The 14569-nt window shown below is 42.2% G+C and overlaps 1 pseudogene; it reads right to left on the bottom strand.

Moving 5' to 3' along the window:
- Positions 1–8793: 8793 nt before the first annotated feature.
- Positions 8794–11973, bottom strand: LOC102144862 (mitogen-activated protein kinase 6-like; annotated as a pseudogene).
- Between the last annotated feature and the right edge of the window lie 2596 nt (positions 11974–14569).

The raw sequence follows: 14569 nt of genomic DNA, 5'->3' as shown, positions 1-14569 counted from the left end.
GTCTTGGCAATGTGGGCTCTTTTTTGGTTCCATATGAACTTTAAAGTAGTTTTTTCCAATTCTGTTAAGAATGTCATTGGTAGCTTGAGGGGGATGGCATTGAATCTATAAATTATCTTGGAAAGTATGGCCATTTTCACAATATTGATTCTTCCTATCCATGAGCATGGAATGCTCTTCCATTTGTTTGTGTCCTCTTTTATTTCACTGAACAGTGGTTTCTAGTTCTCCTTGAAGAGGTCCTTCACATCCCTTGTAAGTTGGATTCCTAGGTATTTTTTTCTCTTTGAAGCAATTGTGAATGGGAGTTCACTCATGATTTGGCTCTCTGTTTGTCTGTTCTTGGTGTATAGGAATGCTTGTGATTTTTACACATTGATTTTGTATCCTGAGACTTTGCTGAAGTTGCTTATCAGCTTAAGGAGATTTTGGGCTGAGACGATGGGGTTTTCTAAATTTACAATCATGTCATCTGCAAACAGGGACAATTTGACTTCCTCTTTTCCTAATTGAATACCCTTTATTTCTTTCTCCTGCCTGATTGCCCTGGCCAGAACTTCCAACACTATGTTGAATAGGAGTGGTGAGAGAGGGCATCCCTGTCTTGTGCCAGTTTTCAAAGGGAATGCTTCCAATTTTCGCCCATTCAGTATGACATTGGCTGTGGGTTTGTCATAAATAGCTCTTATTATTTTGAGATACGTTCCATCAATACCGAATTTATTGAGAGTTTTTAGCATGAAGGCTGTTGAATTTTGTCAAAGGCCTTTTCTGCATCTATTGAGATAATCATTTGGTTTTTGTCTTTGGTTCTGTTTATATGCTGGATTATGTTTATTGATTTGTGTTGAACCGGGGGGATAAAGGGGTTCAAGGAATTTATCCATTTCTTCTAGGTTTTCTAGTTTATTTGCATAGTGATGTTTATAGTATTCTCTGATGGTAGTTTGTATTTCTGTGGGATTGATGGTGGTATCCCCTTTATCATGTTGAACCAGCCTTGCATCCCAGGGATGAAGCCTGCTTGATCATGGTGGATAAGCTTTTTGATGTGCTGCTGGATTCGGTTTGCCAGTATGTTATTGAGGATTTTTGCATCAATGTTCCTTGTGATATTGGTCTAAAATTCTGTTTTTTTGTTGTGTCTCTGCCAGGCTTTGGTATCAGGATGATGTTGGCCTCATAAAAGCCGTTAGGGAGGATTCCCTCTTTTTCTATTGATTGGAATAGTTTCAGAAGGAATGGTACCAGCTCCTCCTTGTACCTCTGAAAGAATTCAGCTGTGAATCCGTCTGGTCCTGGACTTTTTTTGGTTGGTAGGCTATTAATTATTGCCTCAATTTCAGTGCCTGTTATTGGTCTATTCAGGGATTCAACTTCTTCCTGCTTTAGTCTTGAGAGGGTGAATGTGTCCAGGAATTTATCCATTTCTTCTAGGTTTTCTAGTTTATTTGCATAGTGATGTTTATAGTATTCTCTGATGGTAGTTTGTATTTCTGTGGGATTGATGGTGGTATCCCCTTTATCATTTTTTATTGCGTCTATTTGATTCTTCTCTCTTTTCTTCTTTATTAGTCTTGCTAGTGGTCTATCAATTTTGATGATCTTTTCAAAAAAGTAGTTCCTGGATTCATTGAGTTTTTGAAGGGTTTTCTGTGTCTCTATCTCCTTCAGTTCTGCTCTGATCTTAGTTATTTCCTGCCTTCTGCTAGCTTTTGAATGTGTTTGCTCTTGCTTCTCTAGTTCTTTTAATTGTGATGTTAGGGTGTCAATTTTAGATCTTTCATGCTTTCTCTTGTGGCCATTTAGTGCTATAAATTTCTCTCTACACACTGCTTTAAATGTGTCCCAGAGATTCTGGTACGTTGTGTCTTTGTTCTCATTGGTTTCAAAGAACATCTTTATTTCTGCCTTCATTTCGTTATGTTCCCAGTAGTCATTCAGGAGCAGGTTGTCCAGTTTCCATGTAGTTGAGCAGTTTTGAGTGAGTTTCTTAATCCTGAGTTCTAGTTTGTTTGCACTGTGGTCCAGGAGACAGTTCGTTATAATTTCTGTTCTTTTACATTTGCTGAGGAGTGCTTTACTTCCAACTATGTGGTCAATTTTGGAATAAGTGCAATGTGGTGCTGAGAAGAATGTATATTCTGTTGATTTGGGGTGGAGAGTTCTGTAGATGTTTATTAGGTCTGCTTGGTGCAGAGCTGAGTTAAATTCCTGGATATCCTTGTTAATTTTCTGTCTTGATGATCTGTCTAAGGTTGACAGTGGGGTGTTAAAGTCTCCCATTATTATTGAGTGGGAGTCTAAGTCTCTTTGTAGGTCTCTAAGGACTTGTTTTATGAATCTGGATACTCCTGTATTGGGTGCATATATATTTAGGATAGTTAGCTCTTCTTGTCGAATTGATCCCTTTACCATTATGTAATGGCTTTCTTTAAAGTCTGTTTTATCATAGACTAGGACTGCAACCCCTGCCTTTTTTTGTTTTCCATTTGCTTGACAGATCTTCCTCCATCCCTTTATTTTGAGTGTATGTGTGTCTCTGCACGTGAGATGGGTCTCCTGAATACAGCACACTAATGGGTCTTAACTCTTTATCCAATTTGCCAGTCTATGTCTTTTAATTGGAGCATTTAGCCCATTTACATGTAAGGTTAATATTATTATGTGTGAATTTGATCCTGTCATTATGATGTTCGCCGGTTATTTTGCTCGTTAGTTGATGCAGTTTCTTCCTAGAAATGTAAATTGTAAATGGTCTTTACAATTTGGCATGTTTTTGCAGTGGCTTATACCGGTTGTTCCTTTCCATGTTTAGTGCTTCCTTCAGGAGCTCTTGTAAGGCAGACCTGGTGGTGACAAAATCTCTCAGCATTTGCTTGTTTGTAAAGGATTTTATTTCTCCTTCACTTATGAAGCTTAGTTTGGCTGGACATGAATTTCTGGGTTGAAAATTCTTTTCTTTAAGAATGTTGAATGTTGGCCCCCACTCTCTTCTGACTTCGAGAGTTTCTGCTGAGAGATCCACTGTTAGTCTGATGGGCTTCCCTTTGTGGGTAACTCAACCTTTCTGTCTGACTGCCCTTAACATTTTTTCCTTCATTTCAACTTTGGTGAATCTGACAATTATGTGTCTTGGAGTTGTTCTTCTCGAGGAGTATCTTTGTGGCATTCTCTGTATTTCCTGAATTTGAATGTTGGCATGCCTTGCTAGATTGGGGAAGTTTTCCTGGATAATATCCTGCAGAGTGTTTTCCAACTTGGTTCCATTTTCCCCATCACTTTCAGGTACACCAATCAAACATAGATTTGGTCTTTTCATATAGTCCCATATTCTTGGAGGCTTTGTTCATTTCTTTTTACTCTTGTTTCTCTAAGCTTCTCTTCTCACTTCATTTCATTCATTTGATCTTCAATCATTGATACCCTTTCTTTCAGTTGATCAAATCGGCTACTGAAGCTTGTGCATTTGTCACATAGTTCTTGTGCCATGGTTTTCAGCTCCATCAGGTCATTTAAGGACTTCTCTACACTGGTTATTCTAGTTAGCCATTTGTCTAATCTTTTTTCAAGGTTTTTAGCTCCTTTGTGATGGGTTCAAACTTCCTTCTTTAGCTCAGAGAAGTTTGATCGTCTGAAGCCTTCTCTCAACTCGTCAAGTCATTCTCCAGCTTTGTTCTATTGCTGGTGAGGAGTTGCATTCCTTTGGAAGGGGAGAAGCACTCTGATTTTTAGAATTTTCAGCTTTTCTGCTCTGTTGTTTCCCCATCTTTGTGGTTTTATCTGCCTTTGGCTTTTGATGATGGTGATGTACAGATGGGGTTTTGGTGTGGATATCCTTTCTGTTTGTTAGTTTTCCTTCTAACATTCAGGACCCTCAGCTGCAGGTCTCTTGGAATTCACTGGAGGTCCACTCCAGACGCTGTTTGCCTGAGTATCAGCAGCGGAGGCTGCAGAGCAAATGTTGCTGCCTGATCTTTCCTCTGGAAGTTTTGTCTCAGAGGGGTACCCGGCCATGTGAGGTGTCAGTCTGCCCTTACTAGGGGGTGCCTCCCAGTTAGGCTACTCGGGGGTCAGGGACCCACTTGAGGAGGCAGTCTGTCTGTTCTCAGATCTCAAACTCCATGCTGGGAGAACCACTATTCTCTTCAAAGCTGTCAGACAGGGACATTTAAGTCTGCAGAGGTTTCTGCTGTCTTTTGTTCAGCTATGCCCTGCCCCCAGAAGTGGAGTCTATAGAGGCAGGCAGGCCTCCTTGAGCTGCGGTGGTCTCCACCCAGTTCGAGCTTCCTGGCAGCTTTGTTTACCTACTCAAGCCTCAGCAATGATAGGCACCCCTCCTCCAGCCTTGCTACCGCTTTGCAGTTTGATCTCAGACTGCTGTATTAGCAATGAGCTAGGCTCCGTGGGCATGGGATCCTCCAAGCCAGGCACGGGATACAATCTCCTGGTGTGCTGTTTGCTAAGACTATTGGAAAAGCGCAGTATTAGGGTGGGAGTGACCCGATTTTCCAGGTGCTGTGTGTCACGGTTTCCCTTGGCTAGGAAAGGGAATTCCCCGACCCCTTGTGCTTCCTGGGTGAGGCAATGCCTCACCCTGCTTTGGCTCACACTCAGTGGGCTGCACCCATTGTCCTGCACCCACTGTGTGACAAGCCCCAGTGAGATGAACCCAGTACCTCAGTTGGAAATGCAGAAATCACCCATCTTCTGTGTCACTCATGCTGGGAGCTGTAGACTGGAGCTGTTCCTATTCGGCCATCTTGGAACCACCTATCAGCAGCATTTTTCAACATAGCACTCTTCATGAACACATTTCTTAAAGATTAGAAATTAAGCCATCATATAGCCATATATTAATTTATTTAGTCATTTCCCTACACTTAGACTTTTAGGTTGTTTCTAACTTAGAGCTATTCTAAATAATGCTGCAAGAAACCTCTATGTGTGTAACTTTGCTATTTTTAAACTTGCTTCTTTGGGATAGATTTGCCAACAGAGCATTCCACAGTGGACATTTTGAGGTTTCTGATACGTAGTTACAACTGGCTGTATTAATACTCCTATAATCTGATGCCCTGAGATGCCGCAGAGTCTTTACCAGGTCACCCAGTAATTGACCCCCTCAGAACCCATAGCTCTGGGCAGAGGAGGAGGAAAGAGATGCTGGCAAAGATGTATAGGAAGGTGGAAGGCTTGGCAAAAAAGAGTACTGCCATGTTGGTCTTGGTTGAGCCACCATGGTTAAATACCATCTTGTCACTTTCAATACTTTGGGCTCAGTAGCATAAGATCATTTATTTGGCTTTTATAACATTCTACTCCCCTGACTGTAAAGTGCTACACATTAGGTTTTTTTTGTTTGTTTTTTTTTTTGATGAATTAATTCTGAAGGCTAGAGACATTTGAGATTCTGTGGCTCCCTGAGATGCTGTAAATCCAGAGCTGGGAATTGTGCCTGCAGTGGCAGAAGCTGCCAGGTCACCAGATGGCAACAGAGCGGAGGTCCAGGCGCTGCCTTTGGTCCTGAAAGTTCAGATGTTTTCTGGCTGCCCACCGTTCCACACTTGGTGGGACAAGAGCATTAACCTTTCTTCCGTGATGCAGCCAGATCTCATTTCCTTTAGTAATTATGCTAAAATCTCTAGCTTTAGGAATTAAGACAACAATTAGCCAACCTCCCAGAGATTTATTTCTTTGGCCCTGTCTTAAAATAAGGGATTGCGCAACTGTAACCTCAGCCGGGCCCTTTCTCTGAGTCAGGGTCTGGTCCGTGATATGACCATGGAAGGATGAGAAACGAAAGAGAAGAATAGAGCCAGACATAAATTATTAACAATAATAAAAACTTTAAAAATACGCTATTTTAAAGTGTATATATTAATGCAATGCAAGCCTTCCTAAAAAGAAATGTCTGTTTGTGAATCACACACAAGCAAGGCCTTCCCGTTTCATATTTCTGTGGTCTTCCATAAAAGTCATAGTAGGAAACACTCCCTAGTGGCACTTGGAAGAGAAATCACTGCCTCCGAGGAAGTGGAAAAAGGAAAAATGTTTCCAAATATTGGAACTCTTGAACATACAGATAGTCAAGATGGAGTTCTTGTTTTTTGATTTTTTTTAGAAATGAGCTATCGTTATGTTATCCATGCTGAGCATGAACCCCTGGGCTGAAGAGATTCTTTTGCTTCAGCCTCCCAAATAGCTGAGAATAGAGGTACATCACCACACCCGGACAACATGGAGTCTTTTTTTTTTTTTAGTTGTTTTTCTTTTTCAACTTTTATTTTAGATTCAGAGGGTACATGTGCAGGTTTGTTTTGTGGGTATATTTTGTGACGCTGAGGTTTGGGATACAAATGGTCCCATCATCCAGGTACTGACCAGGTGCTGACTTCCTCATTTCCTCTCTCCCCAATCTCTCCATTCTAGCATTTCAGTATGGCTAGAAATGCTATACTGAAACTGGCTCAGTTTCTAGCATTTCAGTATCTTCTTTCCTGCTGAAGAACTTGTCCAAGTAACGACTGTAAGTGTTTTCCTTCTCAACTTGTTCATCCTTCCTTACCTCACAAAACTGATTGACCTCAGAAAACTGACTGACCATGTTAGTTTTTCAATCTTGGCCTTCCCCCAGTAATCCCCAGTGTCTATGGTTGCCGTCTTTATATCCATGTGTACCTGATGTTTAGCTCCCACTTATAAGTGAGTATATGCGGTATCTGGTTTTTCTATTCCTGCTTTAATTCATTTAGGATAATGGCCTCCATCTGCAACCATGTTGCAGCAAAGGACATGATTTTATTATTTTTTTCTTTTTTGGCTGTGTAGGATTCTGTGATGTATATGTACCACATTTTCTTTATCAAATCCACTGTTGATGGGCACCCAGGTTGATTCCATGACTTTGCTATTGTGAATGGTACTGTAATGAACCTGCATGTGCATGTGTCTTTTGGTAGGACAATTTGTTTTCTTTTGAACATATACCCACTAATGGGATTGCTGGGCTGAATGGCAGTTCTAAGTTCCTTGAGAAATCCCAAACTGCTCTTCATAGTGATGGAACTAATTTACATCCCCATAAGTGGTGTGTAAGCGTTCCCTTTTCTCTGCAGTCTTGCCAACATCTATTGTTTTTTTTTTTTTTTTTTTTTTTTTTTGAGACGGAGTCTCGCTGTGTCTCCCAGGCTGGAGTGCAGTGGCGTGATCTCGGCTCACTGCAAACTCCGCCTCCCAGGTTCACGCCATTCTCCCGCCTCAGCCTCCCAAGTAGCTGAGACTACAGGCGCCCGCCACCACGCCCGGCTAGTTTTTTTTGTATTTTTAGTAGAGACGGGGTTTCACCATGTTAGCCAGGATAGTCTCGATCTCCTGACCTCGTGATCCACCCGCCTCGGCCTCCCAAAGTGCTGGGATTACAGGCTTGAGCCACCGCGCCCGGCCTAACATCTATTGTTTTTTGACTTTTTAATAATGGTCATTCTGACTGTGTGAGATGGTATCTCATTGTGGTTTTGATTTGTATTTCTCTGATAATTAGTGGTGATGAGCAATTTTTCATGTTTTTTGGCTGCTTGTATGTCTTTTTTTGAGAAGTACCTGTCCATGCCTTTTGCCCCATTTTAATGGGGCTATTTGTTTTCTGCTTGTTCAACTGTTTAAGTAAAGATGGAGTTTTTATTTAACATATTTAAAGATGAACTCACTGAAAATTAAGCCACATAGTTGGTCCTCTTTATGCATCTGTTTTGTTGACAGCCTTACCTAGAGCATACTTTTCTCTAAAGGGCTGAAGCATTCTTGATATTACACAGAGCAGTGCCTATAAAATTTAATGTGCACGTCACTTGGGAATATTGTTTAAATATGGATTCTGATTCAGTGGGTCTTGGGTGGGGCCTAGGATTCTGCATTGCTAACAAACTCCTAGATGATGCTGATGCTTCTGGTTTGTGGATCAAAGCCTGAATAGCAAAGACATAGGCAATGATGAAGTCCAGTTTCTAGAAGACGTTGAACACTCTGCTACTGATTCTCTGAGCTCAAAACATTAAGGCCTGTTTCCTGGAGCTTCCTGAGTGATCAAGAGAGATCCTCTTTCTAGCTGTGATTCATGGTGTAAATAAGGGCAAATATCTCCTTTCCCCTCCTAGGTCAACCACTGAGAACATGTTGCAAACTCTCTCGGTGGAGTTTAAATAATGAAGTGATGTCTTGATCTGCCGATGTTTCAATAGCTGAGTACTTCCTTATGAAATCAATCTGAACCCAACCAACAATGGCATTGATTATTCCCTAAGGCCGTCATCTCTAGCCCACACACTTCATATAATATAGGAGGCTCTCCCAATCTTATTAACTAACCTCAGCCCGTACTTCCTCCCTGCTTCCACTGGAAGTAATTATCCTGCTGGGATTTCTAAGTCACCGTGTTTATCATTGCCTAAAGATTTTTCAGAAAAGAATAGGATTAATAAGTGTCAGAGCCAGCTTTCTTAATTTTTATTATAGTGCAAAAGGAAAAGAAACCAGGTGGCATTTGCATTCATATTTGTAGACTCACTGGAATTTGGGGTTCATGAATGAAGCTAAATCTGGCAGATCAGGACTGAGTGACCTGCTCAATATTGTAATTACCTGCGAGTTTATCATATGATGGAAAAATGCTCCTGAGATAATTTTTTTGTTTGTTCGTTTAACCTAATTTTATTCATGCTTGCCTTGGCATGGGGGAATAGATCATTCAGTAAAAACATACAGTGAAAACAAAATGTCTTATCATGTGCAACTTTTTTTTTTTTTTTTTTTTTTTTGAGACGGAGTCTCGCTCTGCCGCCCAGGCTGGAGTGCAGTGGCCGGATCTCAGCTCACTGCAAGCTCCGCCTCCCGGGTTCACGCCATTCTCCTGCCTCAGCCTCCCGAGTAGTTGGGACTACAGGCGCCCGCCACCGCCCCCGGCTAGTTTTTTGTATTTTTTAGTAGAGACGGGGTTTCACCGTGTTAGCCAGGATGGTCTCGATCTCCTGACCTCGTGATCCGCCCGTCTCGGCCTCCCAAAGTGCTGGGATTACAGGCTTGAGCCACCGCGCCCGGCCTCATGTGCAACTTTTAAACTACAATAATGATGTACCTTAATTACTTTCATGCACACAAGTCTAACATTCTTTTTTTTTTTTTTAATAAACACAATTAAGACTTCTAGGAGCATTTTATAATAAAGTAATTCCTAATTAATTTTTCTTTGTAGATAGATCAAGTACCTCCAAAATACAAATTCCTATACACAGTGAGCATGTTACTTAAAATGAACACTTAAATTAAGTACGTGGACAGTCTTAAGATAAGCTTACATTATAGATTCAGCTAGGAAGGCAACAGACCATAGTGCCAAATGGAAAAAGTGTATTTGCAAATAAATTTTAAAAACTAAGTTAATTTTTATAATTAAATACAGAAAATATACTGATTTACTAAAATAAGTAAGATGCGATGTATTAACACTTCACTATAAAGAATGCACACCAGAACATTTATAAACAGTGAATGAGTCTTATTAAGAATAGTTTACTACAATAAACCCTGGCTAAATAGAAGTGCATATTGTGAAGCACTATGGTGGTATATGTTTTGCCACATACTCTTGTTACCTTGAGGTAGATAACACATGTGTACCAAATTTGGCATTCATTTTCAGTTGCTGCTGGTATTATGTGTTTTAAGAAATGTGTACACTATGAAAAACTTGAAAATACTCATGAATGAAAAATGTCTTAGAAAAAAATAGCTATTTTCATGCAATTATGTACAGTCTCACTGTGTAAATTTCAAGGCAAGGTTTGTTTCCTGTAAAACAGATCACTGTTCTATGAGAGAATGTTCTTTACTTGTCTTAGTTCATTTCTTTTCTCCTCCTGCGTTGCATTATTTTGCTCTAGTCTTTATTTTTGTGTGCAAATGACATGCCAGTTAAAATAAAAACTATCTCACATGTAGAAAAAGAGAGTCTGGATTTTAAAAACCGAGAACTAATAAAATCCTTACTAAATGACACCATCTGATTCAAGTAAAAAATGATTTAAACATAGTAATAAAAAAAGACAAAACACATTTCATGAAGAACACAAAGATAAATGTCTGCTGAGTGTTTTGGTTCAGATGTTTCAGAATGCTGCTGTATGTTTTATGAGGAATTTGAGGGGAATATTTCATAGCAGAAGGTGTTAATGTGGCCTGTATTGACTTAAGTGGTGACCTAACTGGACTGCGAAACTGTGGGATGTCTATGGACTCCAGCTGCTTGTTAAAGAGGAACTTCCCACTGTTGTTCAGAAATCCTTCCTCATTTCCTCTCTCCCCAAGCTCTCCATTCTCTACTGGCTCAGTTTCTAGCATTTCAGTATCTTCCTTCCTGCTAAAGAACTTGTCCAAGTAACGAGTGTAAGTGTTTTCCTTCTCAACTTGTTCATCCTTCCTTACCTCACACAACTAATTGATGAGATAACAGTCCTCCCCACCACTCACAAACTGGCTGTCCCAAGAAGACTGGTACAAGGTTTCTAATTGAGCCAGATTTGCCATTCCTTTTTCCTGTTTTTCTTGGCTTACTGACTTTGATATCAAACTTTTCAATTCTAGTTGGGACACTGAGCTATTCAAGTCATTTAATTTATCAACAACATCAGTAGGCTCATGTTGGGAACTAAGTTGAATAGTTCCTGCAATAAAGGAATCAAAATCAAATCCCTGATTCTTTTCTCTGTCTTTTCCAGCCACTTGCTGCAATGCTTCCTCTAGTGCTATCTGGGCTTTAACCAATCCATTCCTTTCACGTTTTGATTTGCCTTATCAGATTTTTCTTTGCTTGTTCTTTCCAATTGGAAAGATGTATAATAAGGTTGGGTTCACAGTAATGGTTCACTCTGTGTCTCCAAACTAAGTTATCTAAATATGATGATGACCTCGTTTTGTAGTTACAAGTATGGCTACACTCCAGATCACAATATTTGTTTTCATGATCATCTGGGTACTGCCAACAAGGCTCAGTAGAGTAATTGGTACAAAAGCAGGATCCTCCAGATACTTTTCCTGATCTCCATCCAAATATTTTCAGGGGTCGACCTGTACTTCTTCATCAGTGGCATCAGACAGAGCTCTTGGATCAAGCTGAACTTCATCAATGTCAAAGTTGTTATGTATAGGCCAATCATTGCCAATCATATTGCCTTTTCCTTTAGAATTATTGAACTTGTGTAAACAAGGAAGAAAACTGGCATCAAAAGGAAAGATCTTTCAAAAAGAGAGAAGAAAAATAATTATGCTTTCACAGCATGATAGTTTCTTGATGTTCATTGCATATGCCAAACAGACCTGTTGAGTTCCCCTTAGATTTGAAGCTCAAATAGTTCTACTCATATTGAGAATTAAAAAGATTGCAGTACTCATAGTTCAAGAAAGGGGCAGCAACTCTGCAGATATTTAAATAAAACACTCAAGAAACTCAAACGGAATGAGATGATACACTATGCACTCAGATTACTGTGCTAAACGATTTAACAAATATGTGAATAAATGTGCACACAACAGGCTTCTGTGAACATTCTCCTCACAGTGCATATACATTCAGTGTTGGACTCATCCTGAGTAGCATCGTTCTAAGGTGCTGGTAAGCACTATTTCTGTTTTGCTTCTTTTCTTCCTTTGTTGCTGTATATTTCTTTTTCTTTCTTTCTTTTTTTTTTTTTTTTTGAGACGGAGTCTTGCTCTGTCTCCCACGCTGGAGTGCAGTGGCCGGATCTCAGCTCACTGCAAGCTCCTCCTGCCAGGTTCACGCCATTCTCCTGCCTCAGCCTCCCGCGTAGCTGGGACTACAGGCACCCGCCACCTCGCCCGGCTAGTTTTTTTTTTTTTTTTTTTTTTTGAGACGGAGTCTCGCTCTGTCCCCGGGCTGGAGTGCAGTGGCCGGATCTCAGCTCATTGCAAGCTCCGCCTCTTGGGTTTACGCCATTCTCCTGCCTCAGCCTCCTGAGTAGCTGGGACTACAGGCGCCGCCACCTCGCCCGGCTAGTTTTTTTTTTTTTTTTTTTTTTTTGAGACGGAGTCTCGCTCTGTCCCCGGGCTGGAGTGCAGTGGCCGGATCTCAGCTCATTGCAAGCTCCGCCTCTTGGGTTTACGCCATTCTCCTGCCTCAGTCTCCCGAGTAGCTGGGACTACAGGCGCCCGCCACGTCGCCCGGCTAGCTTTTTGTATTTTTTAGTAGAGACGGGGTTTCACCCTGTTAGCCAGGATGGTCTCGATCTCCTGACCTAGTGATCCGCCCGTCTCGGCCTCCCAAAGTGCTGGGATTACAGGCTTGAGCCACCGCGTCCGGCCCCGGCTAGGTTTTTTGTATTTTTTAGTAGAGACGGTGTTTCACCGTGTTAGCCAGGATGGTCTCGATCTCCTGACCTCGTGATCCACCCGTCTCGGCCTCCCAAAGTGCTGGGATTACAGGCGTGAGCCACCGCGCCCGGCCTGTTGCTGTGTATTTCAACAGGAAGCCCTGGCGGCTGTTGGTTAACAGAAGGTGTCTTGTGTTAGTGTTCAGGTGGTTCCAGCTCACCACAATCACAATCAAAGCTACCATTCATCTTACCCTGATTCAATGGGACTTCTCCGACTCATCCAGAGAGTGCAGGGACCGGACAGCCCCCAGCGTCGGCTCGGGTCTCCAGCTGCGCTGGCGGCAGTGGCGTCTCCAAGGCTCTTGCTCTCGCTTTGCCGCAGTCGCCGCCATGTAACCGTGTCCTGCGAGAGAGCGCTTCTGAGGTAATCTTAAGTGAAAAGGGACTCTGCAAATTGTGAAGACAGTATTGTCTTCTGCAAATTGTGAAAACCACAACTTTGGTAAAAGTTTGAATGCCATGTAAGGGAAGAAAAACTGGAAGGAAAACACTAAATGATAAACTCAACTAAACTGGTTGAGTTTAAACAGGAAAATATGAATATGCTTTCCTTTTACAATTTTTTGTGCTTTTTACTGTTTTTATAATGAGCAAGTATTGACATTGCAATTGAAAAGGAAATCTGGACTCTAAAAAACACTCAGTTAATGGGCCAGGTGCAGTGGCTCACACTTGTAATCTCAGCGCTTTGGGAGATGGATCGCTTGAGCTCAGGAGTTTGAGACCAGCCAGGGCAACATGGTGAAACCCGTCTCTACAAAACATACAGAAATAAGCCGGGCCGGTGCCTGTAGTTCCAGCTACTTGGGATGCTTAGGTGGAAGCACCACTTGAGCCCAGGAGGTGGAAGCTGCTGTGAGCCGTGATCGTGCCACTGCACTCCGGCCTGCGTGACAGAGTGAGACCGTCTCAACAACAACAAAAAGACAACAAAAAGACACTCAGTTAAGAGACCTTAACTTCTGTCTGATTTGTTAACCATGTCAGTGTTCTTTCTTTTGTTTTATTCTTTGGTCTGTCTTCTCTGCCTATTCAGAGCTGAGGGTTCTCCCTGCACCTGTAGGAAGTCATCTGTACTCTGAAACCACTGTGAAGGCAGGGACTGCTTACGTCTCTCTCCAGCAAGATCAGGTTAGTTCTCTAAGGGTAGTGAGGAAACAATTCTCTTGACCTCAAATAAATATTAAGGCCCAGCCCTGCATAAGGTGAGGCCCCCTACGAGGTGGTAACTGTGCCCCACAGAGGCAGGGGGCCTGGGGCACACCTTCAGGGGCCCATAAGACACCCTTGACTCTTCTTCCCTTACTACCCAAAGCCAATCTGTCCCAGCCCAACTGACCCTGCCTGTGTAATGCTCTGCGTGGGTCCCTCCTTCCTAGGCCTCACTGGTAAAACCTCCATTCACTGGGGTGCTTATGGGAGCTCACCAGTTCCCCAACCAGCCTCCACAATGACCTTTCTTTTCCTTCCTTTCTCCTTTCCTTTCCTTTTTTTTCTTTTCTCCTTTCTCTCTTTTCCCTCCCTTCCTCCCTCTGTCTCCCTTTCTCTCTCCCCTCCTTTTTTCCCCCCTTTTCTCCCTTTCTTTCTTTCCCAGGCTGCAGTGCAGTGCCAAGATTTAGGCTCACTGCAACCTCCACCTCCCAGATTCAAGCAATTCTCCTGCCCTGGCCTCCAGAATAGCTGGGATTACAGGCACTCACCACCACGCCTGGCTTTTTTTTTTTTTTTTTTTTTTGAGACGGAGTCTCGCTCTATTGTCCAGGCTGGAGTGCAGTGGCATGATCTCAGCTCACTGCAACCTCTGCCTTCCAGGTTCAAGCAATTCTCCTGCCTCAGCCTCCTGAGTAGCTGGGATTACAGGGGCAAGCCACCATGCCCGGCTAATATTTTATTTTAGTAGAGACGAGATTTCACTCTATTGGCCAGGCTAGTTTCAAATTCACCCGCCTCAGCCTCTCAAAGTGCTAGGATTACAGGTGTGACCACTGCCTAGCCAGAATGACTTTTCTACAAAATCTGACTGCGTTCCCTGCTGAAACCCTGAAGAGGCCCTACAGCGGTTTGAGGACTGAAATGTCAGGTAGAACGTTTGAGACCCTTGGCTGGACCTGGCTATCTCCAAGCCC

The sequence above is a fragment of the Macaca fascicularis genome, chromosome 9 (genome assembly GCF_037993035.2).
Source record: "Macaca fascicularis isolate 582-1 chromosome 9, T2T-MFA8v1.1".
NCBI lineage: Eukaryota > Metazoa > Chordata > Mammalia > Primates > Cercopithecidae > Macaca > Macaca fascicularis.
This window is presented reverse-complemented; position numbering and strand designations above follow the sequence as displayed.